Source organism: Euprymna scolopes, chromosome 15, assembly GCF_053919585.1.
Source record: "Euprymna scolopes isolate OS-2025 chromosome 15, ASM5391958v1, whole genome shotgun sequence".
NCBI classification, from domain to species: domain Eukaryota; kingdom Metazoa; phylum Mollusca; class Cephalopoda; order Sepiida; family Sepiolidae; genus Euprymna; species Euprymna scolopes.
The window spans coordinates 61,836,157-61,860,728 of NC_136496.1; the positions used below are offsets into that span (position 1 = coordinate 61,836,157).

General features: G+C 33.4%; 1 long non-coding RNA gene across 1 annotated transcript; it reads right to left on the bottom strand.

The window, feature by feature from the left end:
* Positions 1-22,368: 22,368 nt before the first annotated feature.
* On the bottom strand, positions 22,369-24,349 carry LOC145293842 (uncharacterized). The gene is made up of 2 exons (XR_013869778.1): positions 22,881-24,349; positions 22,369-22,727 (listed from the first exon to the last, which is right to left on the bottom strand). It is a non-coding gene; the product is annotated as an uncharacterized LOC145293842 (long non-coding RNA).
* Between the last annotated feature and the right edge of the window lie 223 nt (positions 24,350-24,572).

The following is a 24,572-nucleotide window of genomic DNA, read 5'->3' on the forward strand; positions in this document are numbered from 1 at the left end:
CTTTTTATTATTTATGTGCTAATTGATTTTGTATGCGCACCATCACCATCATCATAAATATCAAATAGACACGGTGTCCTTACTCCGGTTTTCCTATCTGAACTTTTAAACAGTAGGTCTGCCCATTACACGTATCTTTACCGTCGAACATATTTTATTTATGTAAGGTCATTTTTGTTTATGTAGGGTAATTTTTATTTACGTATTAATTGAAATATGTGTTAATCATTACTATGGCCGTAAGTATCAAATAGACCTGGCTTTCTTAAAGCAGTTTTTCTATATAAACAGTTTAACAGAAGATTGCTATCGAGGTCTTCCCATTGCTCCTATCGTTTTTCTTAAATTCATAGACACACGCATATGTACATATATATATATACATATTTAAATAAATATATATATATATTTACATATACAAGCTATATATATAGAGAGAGAAATAGATGGATAGAAGCTATATATATATATATATATATATATATATATAACATGTATAAATGCATATACATAGAAAATGTATAAATACGTTGCAGTTTTGGCTTCAAATGAATTTATACATGTTTTTTTCTTCAAATTTCACTCAACGCTTCCAACGGATATACACAAAAATGACTACCCAGATTTTCAAAATGCGCGACCACGCGTCACCTATCCGGCTTCATAAAAAAAACCCCGCAGTTAACAATATCACGTAGACTCTTCATCGAACTATCTTCCACTACATTATGTCGAGGAAGAAGAGAAAAAAAAAGATTGATACATTTATTTTATAAAATATTTAGCGGTGCAGTTTTGGCTTCAAATTTATTTATACATGTTTTATTCTTCAAATTTCACTTAACGCTTTTAACGGATATATACAAAAATAACTCCCCATATATATATATATATATATATATATATATATATATATATATATATATATATATATATATATATGTATTGAGGATAAAGACTAATAATTGTACATAATGAATCAGTTTCAAAGGAGAAAAATCAAATTGAGTATACGATCATTTGGGAAACGACATTCATTTTATTTACATTGAAAAATAATGCTGACAATAATTGACAATGAAATGGATTTTTATAGAGCGAAGATCCAAATTTAAAAATGAACAAAAAAAGAGGCAGTAAAAACAAACGTAAATATGTGCTGGTGAAAATATATAATAACGTAAAGTTTTCCTTAAATTGAGTATCAAACTTATCAATGATAAATTTACATACATGACAGAGATAAAATATACTTTACGACAGTAAAGAGAATCCTAAGTTATAATTTAAAGAGTGGTTCCCTGAAGTTTTCTCAGCCTTTAAGTGAAATTGCACAATAATATAAGAGTTAGACACAATGAATTAACGTACCCAGTATTCAAGAACAATAGAAATGTATTGTTACACTAATAAGGAATATTAATGAGGAGTATGGAAACGTTATAAAACCAGCATCTCATCAAAAATTGGATATAGTCAACGGGCAACCTCCACCATTTACATTAAAAAAATCCACATAAATAGGCGCTTGTGCTGATTTTAGCACAGTTTTAAGTACTAAAAGACTACCATTAGCCATATCCTAGTTCAGTGGGTTTCAATAAGCTAAACGGTGGAAACATATTTTCTAAGGTCGCTCTAAGTTACGCATACATTCAAATTCTAGTCAAAGCAAAATAGCTCGAAGTTGCTTCGTATTAACACTTGTCAGTGGTTATTCTAATTCGAAAAGTTAGTTTTTAAATAAAATAGCGGCCACCATATTTGAAAAAATAATATAGATACTATGTACGACAGCTTCATTTTACGATATCATTCCTAGATAGTATTATTATAATAAACCAGATCAAAGAACAATATCGAGAACATTTCCAAAAGAAAAACAGGATTTTGATTTTTATATATAAGGAAAGCGTGTTTTTTCAAGGACAGAATTTAAATTCTGAGGCCATATCATCCACAAAAAATGTAAAAGACCGAACCTGGAAAGAACCAGAGCAATTAAGGATATATCAGCACTAAATTAATGATATAATTACAAAATGTTGGGAGATTCACGGACTATTACCAGACATACTTTCCTAATATGCACCACTTTAGGGTTATACTGAACCATCTACTAAATAAAAAAAAACAGAAAGTGAAAATAAACATTTTAATGCAAGGTAACATTCGATTAAAGAAAATATACATCAGATCCATTCTCTACGCATAACCGCCGCACACTAGACATAATAATCGCTAGCAATGCGAGCTCTTACGGAATAATGGCCTGCATCATACATGACATGCACGACGGAAGTAAAATAATCGATGCCACACGCTTCATGATCTCTATTCCCTGCTTGTGAAAAGATATTGCGCTTATCTACGCAGTTCTAAAGTTTTATCGATGTTTACTTGGAAAACGCTTTTTACTGCAGAGCAACGATAAACATCTATTGAGCATCTTTGGCACACAAGAAAATGTTACCAGTTCACCCAACAGACTACTAAGGCGAGGCACTGTTGTACTGAATTACATTTTCAAGTTAGAGTATCTCTCCTCCAAGCAAACTGAGCATGCGGCCGGACATTTAAAGTTGGTTCTGAGACAAAGATAGCATCTTAATAATTTCTTTTGTGTGTACCGATATGAAATAAAACCTATGATATGCAATGCCATCTGAAACTGGCCTAGTCACACTACATAAAATTAAGCGTGAAGCAAAACAATTCTAAATTATTAGTGCTACAAAACAGAAAATAAAAATTCCCAGTCAATACGTAGATAGTTTTTTCTGTATGATTAGGTCTTACCATATGGCGAGAGGTTCGTTATATCAAAAGTATGACATTTTTAATATTCGTCACTCAGGAATAAGCAGGATCAATAGCTTTAATCATAAAATATATGCTGTGCCTATTCAATAGTTTTGCTTTGGCGGCAAAGTCCCCTCTAAATATCTTTAAAGCTAGAGCTCTAAACACATCATATTTGTTTTAAAATTCATATAGATTTAGAAGTGCCACTGGGGAAGTAGCATTACCTAATATTTTAGGACAGCTAAACCAGATGTCAAAAAGCCCAGATAGAAGGTACCCATTATATAGATAGTTATTAATTTTCCTCATGAATTATTTGCCAAGTTTGGAGTTGTAAACTTCTAAGTAAGTGACAGTGCTACTCAATTTACGTCCACGGACGTTAAGGAGTTTAGTGAGGTGTTCCAAACTAATAATGTGCAGATTTAATTAATTAATGTGCAGATAATATTAATAACTACATTCTATTTCAGTACTTAATTTATATTTTCATCTCCTGATTGATTGATTTAATGATAGCGTTTTCTCGTCATAAATGTGTATTATATCTACCAAGTTGATCTTAAGGATAGCATACTCAACATTTTATAATTATTTCAGACCCCCCCCCCTCAATTTCTGTTTTTTTTTCATTTTATGTTGAATTTACTTATAACGGCACTAGCTGAAATTCAGGAGACTAGTCAAAACTGCCAAACTCGCTGTTCTCTTATATGGCAATTTCTTAAACGTCACCTGTAAAAATTCAGAAAGCGATCACGTTTTTGTTTTAACGGTTAATTAAAAAAAAAAAGTCTTCTGGGACGCTGATATTAAAGCTAAAAGTCTTCTCAAATCAGTTTGCACTCTGGAGACGAATGCGTGTTCGAGATAAGTGTATTTTAATTTTTTTGTTTAATTTCTAATATTAATAACTACATTCTATTTCAGTACTTAATTTATATTTTTTATCTCTTGATTGTTTTATTTAATGATAGCGTTTTCTCGTCATAAATGTTTATTATATCTACCATGTTGATTGCATGATTAGATTAGGAAATTGTATTCATTGTTTATTCGTGAGAGGTGAATCTATCACCATACGGTCCCTTTAAAAACACGCCAGTTTGACTTTCATTAAGTACAATACTTAATAGATTTTTTTTAAAGGAGAGTAGAGAACTTTTGTGGAAGCGTTGTCAGCAGTTTCCGTTACTCTCGCTTCTCTTTATTTGCCACTCAGTCCTAATTTTTTTAATGAGTGATTTTTCTGACAGAGGGAGCCGAAACAGCTGTATTCAAGGTTGGCAGTATTTTGCGTGAACAGTTGACAGAGATGGCGGAAATTTTCTGTTCTATGTCTATCCTTGTAGCCATGTCAGTAGTAAGGGTGCTGGAGGTAAACGTTTTATCTGGGCTGACGTTATCCGCCTGATAGTCAGGGACCCGAACCTTGGATTAACCACTAAGGAGGCTGTCCTATCAGCAGGCGCAAAGTACTGGGGCTGCTGTATTGCCATTTTGTGAATGGATTCTGGACCATGCAGTAGTCTCTGGTGGGGCCTCTCGATGCCATACTAGTGGGTAATTGTTACGGCTTTACCTTATCATGTGTTAAAAAAAAATCTTCGTTACTTTTCTCTCTTTGTTTTCTCTCTCTGTCCTGCTCTAAGCAAGTCTGACGACCTAGTCCACAAGCTCCAAAATTCCATCATGACAAGTTTCAATAAAAAATACACGATTAAACCCGGATCTGAAACTTCCAACGTAGACCCCCACTACCATGTCTCCTTCTCCAACATCAGGGGTCTACGTTTTAACCTTGCAGAGGTTGAAGCCCAATTACAGGAGACTAAACCAGACCTTTTATTTTTAAGCGAAACTGGAATTGGACAGACTATTTCCCTAAATGAGTTCGTAATTAAAGGATACTCTAACCTAATTTCCGAATCTGACCCCCAAGATCGCCATGGGCATGGAATATGTGCCTATATAAAAGATGGCTTTCCATGTGGTAGAGACATCTCCAGAGAAGATCCTAACTTGCCCTATATGTGCTTCCGAGTAGCACTAGCTCACACTACGGCATTTATATTTACTCTCTATCGCCCCTATAACAGCGGTGTTACTATCTTTAAAAGCATATCTGAGAAAATTAACCAAGTTCTATCAGCATATCCTTCAGCTAACATTCACGTATGTGGAGACTTCAATGTTCACAACGTGAAATGGTTGACCACTCAAGCAAGACCGATGATGAGGGGAGGTTCTGTCATGACTTCTCCATTGCTTATAACCTCACTCAGATTGTTCACGAACCAACCCGTGTGCCCGACAATGACGGCCAGTATGCAAGTCTCCTAGACCTTTTTCTCACAACTTGCCCTGAACTATGTTCAGTTTCCGTTCTGTCTCCTCTTGGATCTTCCGACCACTCAGTTGTATCATTTAAGATAAAAATGAAATGTAATAACTCCCCAGACGTACCTTTCCATCGTACAGTATATCGATACACTATGGCTGACTGGGATAGTTTCCGTACATTTATATCGGATCTTCCTCTGCGTTCCATGTTTAAAAAGGATGTGTCGTCTATAGTATCAGACCTGACAAAATAGTTAATTGTAGGTATAGACAATTTCACACCCTAGAAAAAGTTCCAGCAAAAACTTTCCAGCCAGCCATGGTTTTCTCCAGAATGTGCTGCTGCTATTGCGCACAGAAATCACTTTTTCCACTGCTTCCAACGTAATAGATGTATGGAAATTAAGCCGCTTTCAGGACTGCCAGCAATCATTGTAAGAAAGTAATAAAGAACGCAAGAGAGTTGTATGCTCAGTCCGTCAAGTCAAAAGTAGCTGAGCAGCGGCTTGGTTCCCACCAGTTTTGGCAAATTGCAAACAGAATCCTGAACAGAAGCGTGTACTCTATCCCAACTACCATCAATGGACCTGGGTTAATCTCGTCAGCATCAGACAAAGCCAAACTCTTTGCCAAGAACTTTGCAGGCAATTCTATCCTTTGCGACCAAGGCCGCTAACCCCCAATATTTCCTCCTGTATCAGAAAACACGCTATGTGATATACAAATATATGTATGTGATTTTTCCAAGCTAATCAAAAACCTTGATTTCAGTAAAGCAACCGGTCCTGACGGTATTCCAATTATAGTACTCAAAAAACTTCAACCATGACTAGCATCCATACTTACAAAACTGTTTAAACGTTGTCTTAAGGAAAATTGCTTCCCATCATCCTGGAAAATCTCATCAGTATGCCCTGTATTTAAGAATTCAGGTGATCGTTCATCCCCCTCTAAGTACAGGCCAATAAGTCTCCTGTGCGTCATGAGTAAGTTGCTGGAATCTGTGTTAAATAGAGAAATAATCGACCATCTCAGCAAAAATAACCTTCTAAGTGACACACAATATGGTTTCCGTTCTGATAGATCTACAGCAGATGTGCTTACATAGGATTAGCGAATCTCTCGACAGAGGCAACCTTTCTAGAGCAATTGCTCTTGACATATCAAAGGCCTTTAGGGTTTACTTCACAAGACCTCCAGCTATGGTATAGCTGGACATGTCTTCTCAATTATTAAATCATTTCTCTCTGATAGGTTCATAAGAGTAGTAGTCGATGGGCAAAAATCAGAAGCTCACAGTATAAATGCTGGAGTCCCTCAGGGGTCCATCCTGGGCCCAACTCTTTTCCTGATCTACATTAATGATCTTCCAAATCACATCCTTACATCATTCGTAGACATTTTTGCTGACGACACTACCATCTATGGTAGCACATCTAAGACAGTAAACGACCAAGTTCGCTCCAATTCTCTCTCCTCTAATCTTTATCACGTTGTACAATGGGGAAAGGAGTGGCTAGTTACTTTTAATGCATCTAAAACCAAGCTTCTCTCTTTACATCCTAAACGTTCTGATCCCCATCTGGCATCAATTAAAATGAATGGCTCTCGTCTTGGGAAGGCCTCAAGTTTTGACAGGCTTCTGGGCTTGACCTTTACTCATGATCTTAAATGGAATACGTACATCAAATCTGTTGCCAAAGCCGCTGGAAAAATGGTGGGATTCTTCTATCGATCCAGTAGATATCTCACTGCTGATGCAATTCTCTATCTATATAAGAGCCAGATACGTCCAAGGATGGAATGCTGGTGTCACATATGGACAGGAACTGCTAGAAAAGACTTGTCCTGCCTTGATAGAGTTCAAAATAGACTTCGTGACCTGGTGGGAGATGTCCTTTTCTCTTCGCTGCAACCTCTATCTCACAAAAGAGATGTTGCGAGTTTTCTCTGATGTATCGTTATTTTCATGGAAAGTGTTCGACTGAGCTTCAATCTATGTCACCCCTCGCCAAACTTTCACAAGAAACACTAGACTAGCTGAAAACATTATCAATAATTTTCTCCACTCTTTATCTGTACCTAAACCTAAACATAGATTCCATGATCAAAGCTTCTTTCTTAGAACTGCACGCCTGTGGAATTGTCTTCCGTTTTCCTGCTTTCCAGCTTTCTATAATATGGTTGTCTTCAAGTCCAACGTGAACTAGTTTCTGATGAGCCGTTCCACTTAAGTTAACAAATTTACCGAACTTCCATTACTATCAATTACTATATTGTCCTTTTGACTACTCTACACTCTTTAACCCTTATCCTTGAGTGGCCGATCGGCCTTGATAAGTGGTGACGCCTATGTAAAAAAAATCCTTCATACCACCAGCTATCAAAGGTTTCCTCGACACTTTGAAATGAGCACTCACGACAGCATGCGGCCCATTAATAAAAAATGCACTGTAACAGTTTCATACAGGTCTTTAGAATTACACCTAATCCGAATGCACGATCAGTAGTATCCTCAGTGGTGACTATGTTCTATCTGTAAATAAGACAGACATTTGAAAAACTGTTGTAAAAGCTGACAAAAGTGAGAAGGATCTCCTTTGTGCCTAAGAAATAGTATAAGTCATGAGGAAAAGATTTTTACAAAACTTACAGAAAAAATTCAGATATGGACACAATAGAAAAATAATCGCAAACACAGACTACGTGATTCAAGGTCCTGAAAGTATGCATAAAAGACAGTTTAGCCAAATAAGAAAGTGTCAGTTGTATGATCCAAACAATGCACCCCACAAAGAAGATTTCATTGAGATGATATATAACAATTTCGACATGGAACCTCTCCAAGCAGTTTCAGAATGCTGCCGATCGGGAAAGAAAAGAAATTGACAGATCATTTAACTATCGATCCAAAAAGGTAATTTAAAAAATGAATTTGGAGCAACATTTTAATAAAGTTGTAGATACGTTTAATATCATTACATATTAATTAAAAATAAGGTGATATAATATTGACGCAAACTGTTCTGCAATTAATTTTATCAGTCTTTCGAAAGGGATTTATCTAATATATATATACATATGCATATATATATATATATATATATATATATTTAACTTTATATATAGAGAAGAGGATTAATAATGAATGTTTTCACAACTCACTTGTCATTGTGATTGATCACGTCTGAGATTAGAAGTGTTTCCCTTCTGCAAGTCCTACGTCATGCATAATATATTTTATTTATCTAAGATCGCAATAAATATATCAATGTGACTGAAGTCTGTATCTAAGATGACAAAACAAATATTTGGCCTAGAGGTGCAAGCATTATAGGCGCCATTAATAGGGAATCATTTTTATTTGTTTCAAAGCCTATGAGATTGATTTATTACATATCTTTGTTTGGTTCTGACATTTGTACACAGGGTGAGAATCGAGAGGTTATGGTTTTATTCAGACGTTAATCTATCAATATAATACTCAACGTCTATTCCTGTTTACTTTCCTTTCCGAGAGGGCAAAGTTGGTTGATCTCCAGAAAGATTTATTCTGGTCTGAGACAACGGTTTTAAGTTTTTTAGCAGCTGAAATGCTTATCCAGCGTCGATTTGAAGCACTAAGAAACGTAGTCATAGAATTCTGTCTGAAGGTAACCGGCATATTGGATAGATTGATCAGAGTAAAGAAGGTCTAACTACGGGAAAAGAAATTTGATCTGGATTTGATCTGCTGTGGGTAGAAGTTCAGAAGAACATGCATGATATGACTCGTTTTAAAAAAATGGAACCAAACATGTATCTAGCAAGAAAATGGCCAATATTCAGGGCGTGGTGACGCAATATAGAGAGTGTTAATCCATTGACTCAGAACCGTCCAGGCATGAAAAAGAATAACAGCGTGTAACACAGAATTGGTGACGATTTGCCATTGATATCACCCATTATAAATACAATACATATTTAGCTATGATTCACTGTGAACCTAGGAGTGTAGCGAGATGACGGCATATTAAAGTGAAAACGGACGAGGCTATAACGATTGTTGCTGAAAAGGTGTTTCACCTAAATGGCAATGGAATCATAGAGAGGCATCATTGAACAATAGCAGCTGTTGCAGCAAGACGACAAATTTCGCCCAAGGAAGCGGTGTTTTTTTTTTGTATATGAGAAACGTTTCCATCTCTAGTGACAGAAAACATGAGTGAAGAATTGTAATATAAAAACAATTTCGCCCAAGGAAGCGGTGGTTTTTTGTATATAGGAAACGTTTCCATCTCTAGTGACAGAAAACATGAGTGAAGAATTGTAATATAAAAACAGATACTAGACATTGATCACCACTACAAACTGATCGAGTATCTGTTTAAAGTATTCCAGATTCAATATTCTGCAATATTTTCGACTGCCTCGTGTGGATCGAGTACGACTTGACTCTCGGTATTTCTGTAAGGATCTTTATACTGCTCGATGATGAGAGCACACCCAGGCCGCACACCTCCATCCTATTACCTGGTTAGCGAAATAGTACTTGTCAGAAATTAAAAAAAAATACTTATCAACTATCAGGTCATTGCTCGTTTTATTTATTTAATCGAGACAGAAATAATTAGAAACACATGCAGCAAATGTGATACATAATAAACATGGCTTTGTATTAGTTTACTTTGCAATCCACTGTATAACTAACCTTAAACTATTATAAATATTTCTTTGAACACAAATGCGTGGCGATTGTGATTAAAGAATCTAAGGATATCATTTCGAAACGTTCCAGGTAATAATTTCGGGAGTTTAATTTGACACATTTCTCTCTAAACACGCTATTCTAAAACTCGTAATTTAGTTGTCAAAAATCACAACTCCAAAACTCGTAAGTCTCCTTTCCAAACCCGCGTCGTTAACCCACGAAACTTTGCTGTTTAAACTTAATACTCTAACATCCTGATACAAACTCCCTTGTTCACTGAAAAATCAGCCTTTGCGCTAAACACCAATGCATTTCATTTGCATATCTAGAGCATGTATAGAGCAATAACTACAAATTTCTTCTTTTCTTTACTTTCTGTTTGCTAACAGACACTACATAAGCTTGCATAAATTAGATTTATTCCAATTTTAAAGGCATTTTATCACACGCCCCATTGATCTTCAAGATCAATAATTCGTATCATATTCCATCATCTAAGTCGGACGTCTTAGTTTGCGGTGCGACCGGCACAGGGCTCCTTCTTGAAGGACTTAATCGACTTCCTCATTGGCTGATAATGACACTATTCGTATTAATAACATGTGGCGTAACACTCTGTCAACTGCCAGTTTTTATTGGGGAGTATTTCAGTTACTATACCGCTTCAACCACACATCAACTAACGTGATCTGTGTTTGCGCCTGTTGTACTCTCTCGGTTAAGGTAAGGAGATGTCGACATTCATACATAAAAGGAGATAGATGTGATACTGACGATTTTTCTTGGCAATTCTTTGGTTATATGTTATACAAAAACCCGGTTCTCTGTAGTGAAATAAGGATTTTTGATGATACAAATATATAGTTTAATAGCGCCTCTATTATCCTATGAGAGATTGGGCGGTATACAGATCAAAGATATAAATTTACGCTCCACTTCTTACAAACAATCTAAAGGATTCTGAGCGGAAAGATATATTATTCTTCTCCAGAACCTCTTCCATTGACCCCCTTTCAATTAACACCTCTCCAGCAACTTCCATTATTCTTCGTCTGTTTGTACTCCACTATTTTGCCATATCGTTATAATACTAATTTACAGAACATTTATAGTTAAATATCTTTCATACTGATGATGCTTGATATCAAAGGGCAATTGCCTTTGTTACATTCTGTTATTCTTTTACAAGTTTTGTTATATTCTGTTATTCTTTTTCATGCTGAGTTACATTCTGTTATTCTTTTTCATGTTTTGTTATACTCTGTTAGTCTTTATAATGTTTTTTTATATTCTGTTATTCTTTTGAATGTTTGTTACATTCTGTTGTTTTTTTCTTGGTTTGTTACACTCTATTATTCTTTTTCATGATTTGTAACACTTTGTTAATATTTTCATCCTTTGTTACACTGTTATTCTTTTTCATGCTTTGTTACACTCTGTTATTCGTTTTCATGTTTGTTGCATTCTGTTATTCTTGTTCATGTTTGGTGATATCTGTAATTCTTTTTCATGCTTTGTTACATTCTGTAATTCTGTTTCTTGTTTTGTTAAACAATGTTATTCTTTTTCGTGCTTTGTAACACTCTGTTATTCTTTTTCATGCTTTCTTACACTCTGTTATTCTTTTTCATGTTGTGATATAGTATGTCATTCTTTTTCATGCTTGTAACATTCTGTTATTTTTTTAATGCTTTATAACATTCTGTTATTCTTTTTCATATTTTGTTACACTCTGTTATTGTTTTTTTGTGATTTGTTACATTCTGTTATTATTTTTCATGTTTTTTACATTCTGTTATTCTTTTTCATGCTTTGTTACATTCTGTTATTCTTTTTCGTGTTTTGTTATATTCTGTTATTCTTTTTCGTGTTTTGTTACAATCTGTTATACTTTTTCATGTTTTGTTAGTCTGTAATTCTTTTTTGTGCCTTGTTACATTCTGTTATTATTTTTAATATTTTTGGTACACTCTGTTAGCCTGTTTAATGTTTTGTTACACTTTGTGTTTCTTTTTCATGTTTTGTTACATTCTATTATTATTTTTTTATGTTTTTTTTACACTCTTTTATTCTTTTTCATGCTTAGTTTTATTCTGTTACTTTTTAATGTTTTGTCATATTCTTTTTTTTCATTCTTTATACCACTCTGTTACTCTTCTTCATGTTTTGTTATACTCTTTCATTCTTTTTCATGGTTTGTTATACTCTTTCATTCTTTTTCCTGTTTTGTTACAGTCTGTTATTTTTTATTCTTTGTTACACTCTGTTTTTCTTTTTCATGTTTTGTTACACCCAGTTGTTTTTTTCATGTTTTGTTACACTCTGTTATTCTTTTTACATGTTTTGTTACACTCTGTTATTCTTTTTACATGTTTTGTTACACTCTGTTATTCTTTTTCATGTTTTGTTACACTCTGTTATTCTTTTTCATGTTTTGTTACACTCTGTTATTCTTTTTCATATTTTGCGATACTCTATTCTTGTTTTTCATGCTTTGTCACATTCTGTTAGTCTTTTTCATGTTTAGTTACACTCTGTTTTCTATTTCATGTTTTGTTTCACACTGTCTTGGTTATTAATGTTTTGTTACACTCTGTTATTCTTGTTGATGTTTTATTACACTCCGTTATTTTTTTTTCACTCTTCGTTACATTCCGTTATTTTTTTCATCTTTTGTTATATTCTGTTATTCTTTTTCATGTTTTGTTGCATTTTGTTATTCTTTTTTATTTTTGTGACGCTTTGTTATTCTGTTTCATTTTTTTCATTTTTTATTGTATTTCATGTTTTGTTACACTCCGTTATTGTTTTTCATGTTTTGTTACACTCTGTTATTGTTTTTCATGTTTTGTTACACTCCGTTATTGTTTTTCATGTTTTGTTACACTCCGTTATTGTTTTTCATGTTTTGTTACACTCTGTTATTGTTTGTCATGTTTTGTTACACTCCGTTATTGTTTTTCATGTTTTGTTACACTCCGTTATTGTTTTTCATGTTTTGTTACACTTTGTTATTGTTTTTCATGTTTTGTTACACTCTGTTATTGTTTTTCATGTTTTGTTACAATCTGTTATTGTTTGTCATGTTTTGTTACAGTCTAATTCTTTTTAAAGCTTTTTTACACTCTGTTCTTCTTTTACCTGTTTTGTTACACTCTGTTATTCTTTTTCATGCTTTGTTACATTCTGTTAATCCTGGTACGCTTTGTTACACTCCGTTATTATTTTAATGCTTTGTTTCACTCTGTTATTCTTTTTCATGTTTGTTACGTTCTGTTATTCTTTTTCATGTTTGTTACACTCTGTTTGCCTTTTTCATGTTTAGTTACGCTCTGTTATTTTTTATCATTCGGAATTACAACCTGCTATTCTTTTTCATGCTTTGTTACATTCTGTTATTCTTTTTCATGTTTTGTTACATTATGTTATTCTTTTTCATTCGTTTATATTCTTTAATTCATTTTGATGTTTTGTTACATTCTATTATTTTTTTTTTACTTCCTTGTTACACCCTGTTATTCATGTTTATGTTTGGTCGCATTCTGTTATTCTTTTTCATAGTTTGTTACACTCTGTTATGCTGTTTCATGATTCGTTAAACTCTTTTATTCTTTTTCATTTTTTGTTACACTCTGTGATGGTTTTTCATGTTTTGTTACAGTCTACTATCCTTTTTCATGTTTTTTTTTGCTCTGTTATTCTTTTTCATTCTTTGCTACAGACTGTTTTTTTGTGTATTGTTACATTCTGTTATTATTTTTTATGTTTTGTTTCACTCTGTTATTCTTTTGGATGCGGGTTTTCAATCTCTTTTTTTACATGCTTTGTTACACTCTGTTATTCTTTTTCATGTTTCGTTACACTCGTTTATTCTTTTTTATTTTTGATACACTCTGTTATTTTTTTCACGCATTGTAGCACTCTGTTTTCCTTTTCATGTTTTTTACAATCTGTTATTCTTTCTCCTGCTTTGTTACTCTCTATTATTTTTTTCATCTTGTGTTGCATTCTTTTATTGGTTTTCATGTTTTGTTACACTGTTGTATTCTTTTTCATGTTGTGTTACATTCTGTTTTTCTTTTTCATTCTTTGTTACATTCTGTTAGTCTTTTTGATTGTTTGTTTCAATCTGTTATTCTTTTTCATATATTATTACACGTTGTTATTCTTTTTCATGCTTTCTTAAACTCTTTTATTCTGTTTCATGTTTTGTTTTACTCTGTTATCCCTTTTCATTCTTTGTTGCAGGCTGTATTTTTGTGTATTGTTACATTCTGTTATTCTTTTTCATGTTTTGTTATACTCTGTGATTCTTTATCATGCTTGGACGATGCTGCTTCAATGGAGTGACACTCTCTATATTGCTCCACTACTCCCTAAACATCCTCCATTTTTATGTTATGATTAATTTCCTGGCTAGATGCATTCGTTCATTTACTTTACAAAGTGATGTAAGTTATGCAGGTACTTCAGATCTACTCCACGGCACAACAAGTCCACATCTTCTTTTCCTCTGGTTAGTTTTTTAACGTGACAATATTCTGATCACATTTCATAGCGCTCACAGTCGACGCTTGATAAACATTTCAGCTGTCCATGTCATCCTGTTCCGCTTATTTCCTGACACTTCTGATTTAATCCATGATGCTACTGTTGCTGAGTCTTTTCGCGAACTTTTTGGCTGTAGTCCTTATTCTAAAGCGAAATTAATGCCTTCATTGTGAGATCGAACTATGCAACATTGATATGAGACTATCATTGTTTTTTCATAGCCAAGCTGCATTTGACAGGTTGTCACTCTGTCTATGAGTCGTATTTCTAAAAAAAAAAACGCTTTACGCTTAGTTCCAAGCGTCGATCCATATTACCCTGTATGAGTTCCTTTTAATATACCATTCTCTGCTCTTTTCAGTACCGAAATGACATCTTGTATCATGCGTAATACTTCTTGATCAAGTGTATCCTCCCGCCGGTCCGCACCAATTGCTATGCAGTCCGCAACAACCCAACCACAGGACAATGGCCAATTAAAACACATTAAGAAAAATATCGCTTGGTTAGGCAATCCTTGACTTCAGTAATCTCATTTCTTCGGACAAACACCAATTTATCTACTTTATGCAGATGTAATTTCAAACGCTAAGCCATTCCATGTTCAACAACCATGATGATTTAGCCGTCAGCCCGTATTTGGTATTTGTTGACATCATCACTTACTCTTTTCGCAGTCACCTCTATCTCAACCACCGGTACATCATCCATATAAGAGTAATTGTTTTATTTTGCTGCATCAAACTTTTAGTCAGCACGATCTTAAGCTCTGCTGTCATAATCTTTGTTGTCGAATTTGGTCCTAATCACAATCTGGTAAAACAATAAATCTGACTTTTTCAATTAACCAATTCGTATTGCTATTCTTGTCCACATGAATTTGAAGGTAAGCAAGAATTTAGTTGATCATTCTATTCTTCTCCACTCAAATGACGTCTTCACTTGCATCAATTCCAAATTTTATGTGTCATGCAACATACTTGTTCAACCCCTGAAAATCCAACACAGGCATAACTTTCTTCTTGGAAGGTTTAACTATTGCCATAAGTGGCAGCATTATTTGAGCCTTGTATTAGAATTCCTCTTATTCCTATTATTGCGGTTTTATCTCTAGTCTTACGGTACTTTTGTAGCAATTAACCCAGTTTCTAAACACACGTGACCGTTTAGTCTATTGTCATTCTACTGCTAACTTATCACTATCAAAATATAATTTTCTAGTAAATTTTCGGCTCTGTCGCAAAACTGTCTGTTCTTTTAAAATAGGTTTCTTCGGGGTAGAAGTTGCAACTGCCTCTAGTCTACTGGGATGTTTGCCAGCACCTTAGTATGATTCAAAATTACTTCTGCCTTTCTGGTTTCGTGGCGGTCACAAAAAAAAAACATTCACTTAAGCGAGTTTTGTCAACGCTTCACCCCGTATAGCAAGCCTGTTATAGTAATCATCTTATCTCTGCTGCCTATGCGGATACTGTTCAGGAAAATTTTGGGGTTTTATTATATGCCTTGAAAATACCCTTCGAAAATGCTGTATCCACACTCGTTTTCCTAACAATACTGCGCTATATTTCCTAGTTTGTTGAACTATAACAGAATATTCGTCTTCGAACTATTTGGGCGTTTGTGTCCCTGGGAAATGGGCGCGTCCACTACATTAGTAGCATCTTGGGCCCTCTGTTGGTAACTCGGGTCCTTTTATAGCTGCCGCGACATATCCCGGGTCTTTACCAAAAATTTGGGGATCTGGCTAGTCAAAACAAATTAAACCTCAAAGACGCTCGCAACTAGCCGACTGATGTCGTCTGGAAGACCGTCAAAATGGCGTATCCTAGCATGCGGCCGTCCACTCAACCGAACGATACAACCAACCTCTCAAATAGGCCGTTTCTCCAGGTTCGAGCTGTCGTTCAGTAAGTTGTTTCCAGACAATCAAGGGTTTATAATAAAGGTCGCATACAGTGTCTGATTAATATCTTTCATGTTCACGTCATTCCTGAATTCCTGAGTAGGCTCCATTTATGAGCTTCCGTGGGATGACCAGTGCGGACTCTTTTATGTTCGACAGCCTGAAATTCTTAATTCTTTCTTTTCTCCCTCGACAGATTGATTTCACATGAAGCACACACGGGCATACGCTTTCATGGTAAGCCATTTACTTGATTGCCACAATTTTCCTACATTTGTGTAAAACAAACCACATTATAGAAACAAATACAAATACAAATAGAAAGGCACAGTTGCCCCCGTATTAAACCGCGCTACTATATTACAGATGCATGTGTGGTAATTATATCTACTGAGCTTATTCATGGATTGCGCACCGATAACAATAACAAACGAATAGATAGTAGTGTCTAACATCTACTGAATAACATTAGTAGTTTAAAGTATACGTTATCTGACCTCTTCAAATAGTTTACGAAAATGAAGTTAGTATTATTTGCAGGTGTTTTATATTATTGTTATGTTTATAAAATTTACTCATAATCATAACTGAAATGAATTAAAAATAAACAAACATCACTACCTCCACCAAGAAGGTTAATTGTAACAGTCAACAGTTTTTGTACAACCTGGTATCGATATCGTCAGCAAAGTTGTTCAAAATGGCGATAACATTTTAAACATTCTTCTTTAATTTAGTGTAATCACACTTTTAGATATAATATGCGCGTTATTCACCGGAGAGACTCGCTGCTTGCACCATATTGTAAACAATGAGTTCCGGCTTTGTGCATATTAAAATGAATTGCATGTACGGTTTTTAATTTTTACTTTTATACATGGATCTAATGTTCTTTCATAACAATAACCAACATGCAAGATATTAGTCTTATTTTTTTTTAATTTTTCTTCCTTTGAAGATTGTAACGCTGGGCATGGGGCAGCCAAACCAGCTGCCAACATTGCCCTGCTTTTTATTGAAACCAACCGAGACCACTTTTTAGTATCCTCGTTGTTCCCTTAGTGCAATTATATGGATCTCTTGCACTTGGATCACCAGGAATATTAGTTAGGTAGGACTTCCGGTTCTTCTTCATAAGCCCTGTGACACCTATAACTGGTATGATTGATATCTCTCTAAGATTCCATTTTTATTTCATATCATACATGAGACCTTGATATTTGGTCTGTTTCTCCCTTTCAGCTCTGTTCAGCCATCCGTCATTAGGGACACTAACTTCAACCAAGGTTTCAACTCTCTCTGACTTATTCATCAGTATATAGTTTTTTGTTTTCGGCATGTTTGTATTAAATAAACTTGGGAACACTTAATTAAGTATACAGAAATATAGCCCAGATGATTCTTTTGTCCATCCTTATGTTAGTATGCGGGTGTATGTATTCTCATGACTGAGTTTTTCATATTGATTTATTTAGATTAACCCTTGCTTCATTTTCAAAGACAGCCCACAATTTCCAAACATATTTCATTAAAAGAAAACTCATATCTTCGCTTTTCTAAGCATATATTACGATGTGGGTGTTTACAACATGTAAACAACATTTAGATAAATGGAATATAAGTATGAGGAAGTCTAAAAATAAAGACACACAGATAGCATTATAAAATAACTAATATGTTTTTGTCGTTTAATAGACAATTCTTGGAGCCAAAAGCGAAACCAAGAAATGTCGGTTGCTCCACACCGCCATAACGTAATACTAAATGAGATGTGTGTAGATACATCAAATCTCTTTAATAAAACTGATGCTGGACAAATACTAATATGTAATCTAGTATTCGAGTAATACATGCAATCACTTCAAACACAGCTGATAAAAGTGTTTAATTGTATTATACTTTAGTGTAAAAAAAGTGAAAAAGTGAAATTCACGCTTTTAGATATCCTTCAGTACATCCGTTTATCACAATGTTTCCATTATCACACGTGCAGGATTAAGCTCTAATCAATCTGAAATATAGTAGCGCGATTTGACACGGGGAAAACTGTGCCTTGTTATATTTATCGCAACAAAAAGCTCATCCAACCTGATCAAAAAGAGATAATTCTATTCTATAATATTTGGGAGAATTCAAGTGACTTTAGTCTGATCTTTAAAATTCGATGTTTTATTAAAGCTTATTCCGTGGTTTAACTTTACTGATTTGTCTGCGTTTTTATCAGTGTGTCTTACTTATCAATTATTTTACGAACAAATATTCAATATATGAGTGTTTATTAGTTAATGAATATTTACACATGTCCAAACACACCTAGAAGTTTACTTCATATAACTCTATTTCATATGAGGACATGCAAGTGAGAAAAGGATGAAGTCGTAGTAGCATTCACTTCGTCCTCTTGTCGTAACGGAAGAAAAAAGAAGGAAAAGAACAATGTTAGAATACAATAGAGTTGTACTAGAACAGAAGAAGAAAAATTAATGCTGGAGAGGAATTCTCTCGTAACAAAAAGGAAAAGGATCCGAACAAAAATACAGAATATATTCTGAAGTCTAATTAATTATCAAACTTTTAATGACTCCCCTCTAAATGATAGGAAAATGATAATTTTCGAACGTTATCTTCTCTCAGTGGATTAACTTGATATGCGATCGTCGATATTAAAGCTGAACGAAGTCGATGTGAGAAATAATTGAATTACACAGCGTTAGAATGCGTACCTGCAACACATATTTCATTATAATGCAAAGGTTAATCATGTTTATTACGAATTCCTTGGAAATAATGTCGTCAGTGAAGTAATTAATGTTTTCTCATTATCTTCTATAGATTGAAATACAAGGTCAACGAAATATAATATTAAAATATTATTTATTTTTCTAAATGTTTTACATGTTCGTTAAAACCAATAAAACCGTAAAAATCTTATTGATTTCATACTTCAGAATAGAAATCATCGATATTAATAAAAACAACTCGTTTAATCTATTTTACAGTTAGAATCGATTAAATAGTGTAAAAATCGAGTACAGAACGTGTTTAAAATTTGATACAAAACATTGTCAAAATCTGGTATATTGCAGTGTTAAAATCTGATGAAAATGTTAAAATTTGGTACAAAAAAGATAAAAATTTGATACAAAATATTATTATCTGGTAGAAAACAATGTAAAATCTAGTCCAAAACTTAAAATCTAATCCAAAACAGTTTAAAAGTATATAAAAAAAAACAATGTTTAAATTTGGTAGAGAAGTGTTAAAACCATGTGAAAACAGTGGTAACGTGTGAAAATTTGGTACAAAAGAGTACAAACACTTACAAAAGTGCCAAACAGTGTTAATACAAACGATGCGCGAATCAAGCAAAAACAGTGCTAAACTCTTGCATGAAAAAGTGCGAACATCTGGTTCATAACAGTATAAAATCAAGTACAAAACAATATGTAAATATGCTACAAAACAGTGTAAAAAGCTGACATAAATCACAATAAATCTGATTCTTGTTGGAAATAAGACAATGCCGACTCTATGTGGACAAGTTAAATATAAATAGCAAGAAACGTATTAGGAATCAAGTTAACATGTATGTTGTCTGAAATAACATCTACAAATGACAGTTAGGGTTTCAAATCAATCTGTGGTGAAAATAAAGCATTTAGTGTTCCACCACAATTTATGAGTAGAATTATAAAAATAAAAGGAAATATGTAAACGTTTGTACAGGACGTAATCGTTGCAGCGTTGCGTTGAATGATTATAAACAAAATCTTGTTTTCTATTTTCAGCCTAAAACAAGGCATATTAAAACTAATGTATCAGGGGTCACTGTGATCTAAAGCAAAGTTATTGATGGAAATCTTGTTAAAGCGTAGTCTGCAAAATATGTTTTCATATTTGATTTCAATTTACACATGTTGGTATAATAGATGAAAACCGGAAACAAAGTGAATCTCAAGTGTAAGCGGTTTTAAAAAAAGGTGTCATTAGAATAGAAACAACCCGGAATCTGTGGACGTATTGAATGGACGTTTGTAATTTTGTTTGGTCGGGGTAGTTATATCGAAGGTGTACAAGTGTTTATTTATTTATACAAAAATGTTCCTCAAAGGCAGGTACTGGTATTAGTCATATATTTTATTACATTGTTTTTACTTCTCCATAGGAGTTGTCTTTTTCTGGACCAAATTTTTTCTATAAGCCTAAAACGCTGATTAACTTGTTTGGTTAATCGTTTTCCCATTAAATGAATTGGAAAAGAAAAAAGGGAAGGAAACGATAGGTAGGAGAGATTGTATTTTGAAAATAAAAATCTCATAATCTAAATGTTGTGAGTTCAATCCTTGCTCATTCTCATTTTTATCTTAAATCAGACTTGAAAACAATATGTGAATATTTTCAACTCACTGGCCAAGCGTTATCAACAGAAATGCAGTTTAGAATTTCTTTTTAATAGTAAAATAAAAATTTAATTAGAAAAACGCAAATAATGTTTAAAATATACAATTATCGTTATTTATTCATTAAATAATTATCCCCTTTAATTACTTAAGTTCGTTGTTTAATGTCGTTCTGTAAAAGTGTATTTGTTTTAATCTGTTTGTTCAGAATTGCGGTTATTTATTTAAAAATAATCTTTTAGAATAATGCAATGACGTTTATCCTCCCTCTCTTTGAATTCGAAACACTTTACATACAGCAGCTATGGAATTCATTTACGGCGAAATTATTAATCGGATAATGTTGTATTATATTGTATTTCAAGTGAATAAATGCGTATAAAAAGTGTGTGGAAATTTCTCCGACTTTACTATGGTGGAATCACAATCATAAACGCATCGAGATTTGCTTAAATTATGACAAAGTTAATATGATATAATTTAACTAGACAATATAAACACATTTTATTCAACAGTTCATGCAACTTCGATCGTCTAGGTTGCTTTATTATACAGCATGTTTTAAAAAGTCTATTTATGTCGAATCAGACGAGTTTGGAAAATTATATTCTTTAAGTTCTTCATACCTTCCAATTTTATTGATAGTGTTTGATTTGGTTTGGTTTGGTTTGGTCTGGTTATGGTTATTTTATTTTGTGGCATATCAACCTTATTCGTGTTGTTTTTAAGTCGAATTCGAACGTTGTTGTGAAACGTTTTATGCTATAATTCGTTTTACATCTTCGATTATTTATCAATGGTATTTAGTTTGGTTGCTTTGTTTTATTATATTTCGACCATTTTCAGGAAAGTTAATGCAAAATCCAGTAATTTTCATAACGTTTCTCATGCTTCAAGTTGTTTAGATCCTCAAATATTCCACTTGGCTTGGTTGTTTTATAAAAAAAAGTGTCGTTTATGTTTATAGCGTGCAGAATATGATTGAGTTTCTGAACGGATTATGAGAAAAAAACTAACATTAATTTTTGTTGCATTTTGGCCAGGAAGCAAGTATATTCAGAAAGTTAGTCTAGCAACACAAGATATATTATTATATTGTAATTTCGTAATAAAACTAAAATAAAAACCACTATATATATATATATATATATATAAATTCATAAACATATATACATTAGGGTAGGTCGATTTTCAACTTTTTTTGGAAAATGTAAAAGGTTGAAGCAGAGAAAGTTGCACAAACCTATGGGGAGTACAAATATAAAAAAACTAGGTTTCTAACATCAGGCATCGGATGCTAATTTGATTTTAAAGATCGTCTACTTTGAGACACGGAAAAACCCTTATCTGTGAAAGATTTGTGAGAAATTATTTAGTATTTTGCAGTTTCAATCATAACAAGTTGTTTTTATATATTTAAATAAACGATATAATGACTGATATGCTAAATATTAAACAAAATTATAATTGCCCCCCCCCATACTGAGGTGGCGGCAATTACAAAATTCTATAAATGCTGCATTTTACTTTGTTTTATAACTGCATAATTCAATTCTTTTTACTATCAATGAAAAAAAGAAGTTTTTATTCCGTTTGGAAAAAAGTCTTAATAAAACCTAAAACAAATTATTTACCTATCTCTATGCTTGTATAAAAAACACAAAACAATTGGCAAGTAAAAAAGCTATTTATTTTACCATAATATCAAAATTCTCCCTATAGGATCATTTTGAAGCAAAAAATGGCCTCATTTCATGGCATAAAATCTTAGCAATGATATGTCATGTCTTACTTCAAGTCCATAGACTGATTGGCAGGCTTCTGATGTCACTTTTACAGCACTTTCCACACTTTGTGAATGTGCAGGCAAATCAGGTAACTCTGGCTTTCTGCCGCTCATAAATAATTACTAAAGTTCATGATATGATAATTCTTCGGTTAGTGCTGGCTCTGAACCTCCACTTTGATAAATGTAAAGCGTCAAAATTTATTGTTGATATTTTTTAAACGCTTTCTCACTGGTTCCCCACTACTGAAAAAGAAAAGAGAAGTCAAATAATTTTATTAACTTGAACAAATGAACACAATTTTATTTTAATTAATTTTTTTTTTAATTTAATAATTGAAAATGAATGTATAAATCGAAATAAACAATTTGATCAGTTTTATATGAATGTTTACGTACCTAATGGTTAAAATTCTTCTTATAGCTTCTTCCCTCACTTCCATTTCATCTGATTTTAACAAAGAGAACAGAATATTCTCTGGCAAAAGGGCAAAAGCATTAAACTGAAGATTGCTTAAAGCAATTTCCTGAATTTCTGGAGGCTGCTTTTTTATTTGCCCAATCATTTTAAAAATATACATTTTCTGGTTATGAAATTTATTATCCAGTTTAATTTCAAACCAGCTAACTGTATACACTTCTACAATAAAACTAATCAGCTGGTGCATTTTTCTGGTCAATTCAGATGGATAAATTTTATGGGTCCACAAACACATTAATCGGATTGCCAGAGTAAGCCATTTTGCCTGATTTAAAGGTCAGATCCTTCATGCTGTATACTGAGGGTCTACTTTACCCCTTGAAATACCAACAGCATACTCTAAAAGTAGTCTTTGGTCACCAGTGAGATCATTTTCTGTTAGTTCAGAATACCTGCCCTCCAGAGGACTACTCACTGGTAAAACGTCAACTTTGGGTAAATGATGGTAATTGTTGGCACATCATTTTCCGAGTTGACCCGTAAATGATGTTGGGCTTCGTGCACTTCCATCAAGGAATTGAAATAATGCCCTAAAAGGAAGCTCATTCTGGTGTAGAGAACAACCAATAGTGTATATTTTTCTATACAGCTTGTTTTCTAGTGAGGAAACCAGTCTTGGTGCTTGTGGTGTCTAGAAGGACAGCCTTTAAAGTATTGACACTCTCATACTCTTCTAGAACTTTGTGAACTTCATCTGTCAGAACAGCACCAGTTGCTCTAACAGTAGGAATCACTATATGCCTTAGATACACCCTCTTACTTCCACAACCCATCTCTTTCGTAAATGTCAAGTGATGCTCTTGTCCTTTAGCTTTTCTTCGATTTTTGTTTCCTTTTTCATCGCCAATTTCAATGTAAAATAAAGTGTCTTTATCGTGTTTCCAATCATCACCAATGCAGACAAGATTTCTAATTTTTTGATTATGTTTTTGATAGGCATTATTTTTTTATCTTTCTTTTTCTCTGTCAATTTTGGATTTATCAAGAAAACAAATTTCCTTAAATCAATATTTGATTTTAGAAGGCCCGCAGCCTGTAGATCCAAAAGAAAAGCATTTGCAAGACTTGCACCTAGGTTTGATGAGACATCACCTCTGATGAGTTCAATGGCATAACGAGGAATTTTTATCAGGCTGTAAATATTCTTACATTCTTCCTCTGGTTCAAAACTTTCATCTGTTCCATCACTATTTTCTGATGTCAGAATGATATTCTTGTCATGGGATGTTGAAGCAATAGGCGGGGGGGGGGTGAATCAACTTGCTTTTCTCCTAACGTTAACTTTTTAGATTTTGCGACTGCAGCTTTATCAACAGGTCTCAATTGAAAATTGCCTTCGAGTTCTATTTTATTTCTTTGGTCCTTCAAATACTCTCTCCCCCACAGGAACCTGAAATAGAAAATTCGACAAATGTTTATTCTAATCTACGCTAATCTTAGAAATAAATTCTATTTCACGTAAAAAAATTTTAATTTCTTTTCTCACTGGTTTACAAGTATGGAAATTAATTTAATTTAAGATGTCTATAATTTTCATTAAAAAGTTTTTTTCAAACAAACAAGAGAAATTTAAAAAAATAGAATAAACTAACCTTTTTTTCATAGGACAG